We start from the raw sequence: 6,002 nt of genomic DNA on the forward strand, positions 1-6,002 counted from the left end.
TGAGGCTGCAACACAGGCCGCTCTAGCTTTATTAAAATATAAAGGTGGTACAGAAATGTAATGAATAAAAAATAAAAATAAATTGCCGCCGTCCCGCTTCCAACTCTACAATTCTATGTATCGCATCCAAGCACTGGATCGGACGTGGAGGCGATCGCCGTTGCATTCCTAGTGCGCTTGCGTGGTTTCCCCCCTAAACAGCCCAAACTAAACCCGGAAATCAGGGGTCGTTTCACGACTCTGTATTCTCGACTCTACGCATGAAACCGGACGCCAACATAGCAGGGAACACAAATGCGCACGCGCGCCTGGCTCCCGCCCACCAAACCAAGCAGCTCTACTGCGCATGCGGTTTCCCGCTCCATTTTCCCCGACGCCTCGTCGCGCCTGCGCACTCTCCTCCCTCCCCAGCCCGTTTCTCTCTCCGCGGCGCCCCGGCCCTCATACCCACACGTGCCAATTATTATTTAAAAAAATGAAATCCTGCTAAATGTAACCTTGTCCTGCGCCGGGTACCGCTGCCTCAGCCCCCGGCCAGCATAGGAGCTTCCTCTGCCCGCCAAGCGGCTCCCGCTTCGCCAGGTCCTCCGCCGCTCGCCACAAAGAGGCCAAGATGGCGGCGCCTCTGCGCCTGCGCACTTAGGGGAGGGTGACGGGCAGCAGCCGAGCCGCGGAGAGAGCGAGCGCCCCAAGCGGATGGAAGCGGCACTTCAGCCTAGCGCAAAAGCGCGGAGCCGCTGGGAGAGTGGGCGGCGCGCAAGCATGTCTTTATTTCATTTGCATTTTCATTTCACTTCATTTGCATGTGCATCCTTTGTTCAAGGACTAACCGAGGGCAGAGTTCTACGAAACGCTAGAGAAAGCCAATTCGCTTTGCTGCGTTTTCACTTTTAGTTGGCACTAAGGAAGGTGGTCACACTGTTTATGTTTCAAGCACTCACTCAGGGTTTGTTTCCTTTTGGAAATGAGGCACAGTGGAGACTGTGGTGTTTTTATGATATATGGTTTATTTATTTACATACACGCAACTTGAGCCTGCAGTGGAGGGGTTCACAGCATCAACACCCCCAGTGGCAGAGCTTCATGCTCCGGCATGGGGGGGCGCGGCGGAGAGCAGGCAAGGGCAGGGCTGGCGCACATCCTGGGGGCATGGCCTGTAGGGGCGTGGCACCCCGTGTGGGTGGGGGGGGCCAGCTGCGAAGGCACCCCACCGGGATCGCGCTGCTGGGGGTGGTGCGCTCCCCCCACATCCCTCTTCCTCCGCCAGTGAACACCCAAAGGGGGTCTTGTTTCAACTGTTAACGGAGAAATCCGAGGGCTCCCTTGGACAAGAAAGCAAGGCCACCAGCCAGGAATACCAGAGCAAAACAGCAGCCAGTAGGCTTGGTCTTTATTGGAGACTGTCGCAACAGGACTCCCACCTGCCACCAGGTGAAACAAGATGGAAGCCCAGAACAAAAGAAGACCCCAACTTTTATTAGTTACTAATCCCCCAAACTACACCCCTAGAACTACATCATGACTACATCACTGACACATCACAAAAAGGAGGGGTTGAGGGAGGAGTTGTGGAGGTAACCTGAGTATCTTGTCACCTGGCTGGTTCCTCCTTTCCCCCTCCCCATGAGTCACTTCCAGGAGACAAAGGGGAGCTGGCAGTTTCCTGCCCCCAGAGGAAAGATCTGATCATTGTCCTTTGTTCCAGTCCATGTTGAATCCACTCCCATATGCAAGTCCTTTGTGACCTTGATGGTCTTCTGTCTGGGACCATCAAGGTTGTCATGCCAACTGGGTAGGGCTCCTGTGTATGTGCTGGTACAGTTAAGGGATTATGGCCGTCCTGTATCAAACCATCCCCCTTTGATAGTCCTTCCTTCATGGAATAAAATAAAAGTAAATCCGATGTATGGTTGATTTACTATGAATTTTTAACAGAAACGTCGTGTATGTCGTGTGTGAGTGTGTGTGTCGTGTTTCTCCAAACTGAATGATTGCAGGGGGAGGAGGGTTCCTTCAACACTCCCATAGCCATAGCCTTGGATTTATACAACGACTGTGCTCTAACCCTCTCTCCAGCTCGCTGCCTTTACCAGCCTGCAACCTTTCCCTCCTCCAGGTCACATCAAAGCCAACTCTAAAACACTAACAATGGGTTTTGTTCAGAGCTGGAGGAGGAGACCCACCCATTTGGCATCTGGCATTTTTCACTTTCTTAACAGCCCATCACCTTTCCCTTTGTTCTCTCCCAGGCAATTACCTCATGAGTATAGGGAGTGGTGGAAGCTTCAGCTCCCTCAATATTTTGGAGCAAGGGGCTCAGCACCCCCTATACTGAGGGGGCTGCCCCCTGCCACCACAGGGCCCCATCCCACCACCCTGCTGCCAGGTGAGTGCTAGGCAACCAGGTGGGACACTCAAGGGCGAACATCACACTCTGTGTGCTCAGTCCCTTGTGTGCCACATCCCCTCTCCGCCCTTTGAGTCAGGCTTGACTCGGGGATGAAACTGCCGCAGGCAGGAGCCTCTCTCCGCTGCGGTGGAGCTGCACGCGGTGCAGCCCAGTTGAGGAGAGGGGTGGCGGCTCTCTGCCACCGACTCTCCACTCCGAGGAAGCTGCCTCGGCTGGAGCCAGGCTCCAATGGGAGCCGGAAGTGGGGTGCCCCCAGTGGAGGGCAAGTTGGGTGGGTCTGGCGGGGTTGGGGGGCCGTCATGTGTGTAATGTCATGCACATGTGACACACCCCACCCCAATGTTGGGTGCAACTCAGGACACCTGCTCATGAGGCAGCTAGTCTGGCTTATATTTAACCCGTTACTGGATCCAGGGGTTTGGGAGGCTTGATTAAATTCTAACACTTACCGAGTTCAGGAACTTAAGGGGAGTCTGGCACTCCTGAGCTCTTAACAAAATGCTTGCATGGCAAAATCAGTCAGGGTAAGCTGTGTCAACCTGCTGAAGTAAAAACAAGACGCAAATCCATTTTTTTAAAAAATCTGCATTTTTCAGGAGGGGAAGAGTCTCAAACAATGGTTTCCCTAACACCCTTCTCTCAACCAGTGTCCCTAATTGTGGTACAGTATTGTCTATTTTAGGCTTAACAAGGAATATGAAAGCCTAGCATCACCTGTGCATCCAGTAAAGTGCCATGATAATTTTGCCAGCTCTTAAGGTGCCGCAGGACTTGGAAGATATTTCTTACTCCACATTTGTTGCAACTTGTTGGACAGAAACACACAGCTGAAGGGTTTTCTTAAACTGCATTTCTCACCTAATGAAGGGCAGGTGGCCAGGGGGAGGCAGACAAGATTGAGAAGGCCAGACTTGCTATCTGGGAATAATTTATTGCAAGACAGGCTCAGAAGAGAGGCTGACAGGGCAGTGCTCGCCACCTACACCTTCATCACCAATGAACTATAGCAGGTCCTGGACAATTATAATTTACTTTCATGGTCCTGTCCTTACTTACAAGTGGCCTAAAACAGCTGCTCATCACCAACAGGCCACACAAATTTATTGTGGCACTTTACTTTCTGTTACAATTTGTGTCGAGCAGCAGTTTCTGAACTATAATTAATGGAGACCAACTAAGTTTGTTATTATCAATAACAAAAATCAATAACTTAGTTGGTCTCTAAGGTGCTACTGGAAGGAATTTTTAAATTTTGTTTCGACTACAGCAGACCAACCCAGCTACCTACCTCTATCCAGTGTGGTGTAGTGGTTCAGAGCGGTAGTCTCGTAATCTGGGGAACCGGGTTCGCGTCTCCGCTCCTCCACATGCAGCTGCTGGGAGACCTTGGGCCAGTCACACTTTGAAGTCTCTCAGCCTCACTCACCTCACAGAGTGTTTGTTGTGGGGGAGGAAGGGAAAGGAGAATGTTAGCCGCTTTGAGACTCCTTCGGGTAGTGATAAAGCAGGAAATCAAATCCAAACTCCTCCTCCTCCTCTTCTTCTTCTTCTTCTTCTTCTTCTTCTTCTTCTTCTTCTTCACCTATAATTAATGGAGTTCTTTGAAAACCTGTTTAGAGTAATTTCTCAATTAGAAGACTTGTGAGCATTCTACCATGAAAGAAACTTTTGCCCACAAAAAAGACTTTATTTTTGCAGTTTTGAAAGTAAATTTAACAAAGAAATCTCTTTCCTTCTCCCACAGACATTCCATGCATGTTAATACGTTCCAGTTAGGTAACAGGTAAGTTTATAAAATACTTCACACTGTTCATTTTAATCTCTCCAGATCAAGTGTCTCTTGTACATCTTCTTAACAAGTTATTTCGAAGTGTACTATGAGTTGATGGTGGCAACACAGCAATGCTGTCTTTCACAACATGTTGAATAAGCATATACCAAACTCCTTCAAAGTTATCCTAGCTTTTCATTTTCTCCAGTGCTCTGAATTGTTTCTTTGTTTTTCCATTAGGACTACATTCTGCATCCTATCCCATCACACCTCAAAATTCAGGCTGTTAGCTATTTTCCAATGTTGGGTAATTAGCTGTCTAACAGTGATCAACAAGATTAGCAGGTCTTAGAGTATTAAATCTTTATTGTCATCAATATACTATTTTTAAAGAGCTTAGGATCAGATTGTAGTGCATGCCCTGTAACGAGAAACCTCAGTAAAAAGTGTTTCCAGAAAGTTTGTACAAACTTGCATTCCCAACAGATGTGGCAATAGGATCCTGCTTGGTTACAGCCTCTCCAACATAGTGGACCAATTTGAGTTTATTTATTATGTAACATTTTTGATGTCCTCCTTGGCAGTGCAGATTGTTTTTTGTAGTTTGCCTCAATTGTTGAGGCTGAAAACCTCAGTAGAAAATAAGTTGTGTTTTTTCCTTTGCCTCCACAGAGGGTTTGAGGCATTACCATTCCAATAATCTTGAACTTGTGCTTCATAGACTGTTTAGGGTTTAGTTGTGTGAGGGGGAGCAGCTTGTCTAAACCATTCTCTTTCATCATGAGGTCATCGCCTCCAACCTTGCACACCTGTATTAATATTTTCCCATGCAAAGTGCACATGATATATCATTTGCCCAATGGCTAATTGTGTGAATGACTTTTAAAAAATAGATTCAGGTAGGTAGCCGTGTTGGTCTGACGCAATCAAAATAAATAAATAAAAATTTAAAAATTTGTCCAGTAGCACCTTAGACATCAACTATGTTTGTTCTGCGTCTAAGCTTTTGTGTGCATGCACACTTCTTCAGATACACTGAAACAAAAGTCACCCAACCCTTATATATAGTGGGAGGGTGGGGTGGGTTTTTTCTCAGAAGGGTAGTAGGAGATCATAGAATCATAGAATCATAGAGTTGGAAGAGACCACAAGGGCCACCGAGTCCAACCCCCTGCCAAGCAGGAAACACCATCAGAGCACTCCTGACATATGGTTGTCAAGCCTCTGCTTAAAGACCTCCAAAGAAGGAGACTCCACCACACTCCTTGGCAGCAAATTCCACTGTCGAACAGCTCTTACTGTCAGGAAGTTCTTCCTAATGTTTAGGTGGAATCTTCTTTCTTGTAGTTTGGATCCATTGCTCCGTGTCCGCTTCTCTGGAGCAGCAGAAAACAACCTTTCTCCCTCCTCTATGTGACATCCTTTTATATATTTGAACATGGCTATCATATCACCCCTTAACCTCCTCTTCTCCAGGCTAAACATGCCCAGCTCCCTTAGCCGTTCCTCATAAGGCATCGTTTCCAGGCCTTTGACCATTCTGGTTGCCCTCCTCTGGACACGTTCCAGTTTGTCAGTGTCCTTCTTGAACTGTGGTGCCCAGAACTGGACACAGTACTCCAGGTGAGGTCTGACCAGAGCAGAATACAGTGGCACTATTACTTCCCTTGATCTAGATGCTATACTCCTATTGATGCAGCCCAGAATTGCATTGGCTTTTTTAGCTGCCGCGTCACACTGTTGGCTCATGTCAAGTTTGTGGTCAACCAAGACTCCTAGATCCTTTTCACATGTAGTGCTCTCAAGCCAGGTGTCACCCAT

At 48.0% G+C, this 6,002-nt stretch overlaps 1 protein-coding gene across 1 annotated transcript in view; it reads right to left on the reverse strand.

Moving 5' to 3' along the window:
• DHX9 (DExH-box helicase 9) overlaps positions 1–642 on the reverse strand; it is a 28,671-nt gene extending 28,029 nt beyond the window's left edge. The window contains 1 exon segment of the mRNA XM_083621367.1: positions 517–642. The gene's annotated coding sequence lies outside the window, so the exon portion shown is untranslated.
• Positions 643–6,002: the final 5,360 nt, after the last annotated feature.

The sequence above is a fragment of the Podarcis filfolensis genome, assembly GCF_964270895.1.
Source record: "Podarcis filfolensis genome assembly, chromosome: 6".
Lineage (NCBI taxonomy): Eukaryota > Metazoa > Chordata > Lepidosauria > Squamata > Lacertidae > Podarcis > Podarcis filfolensis.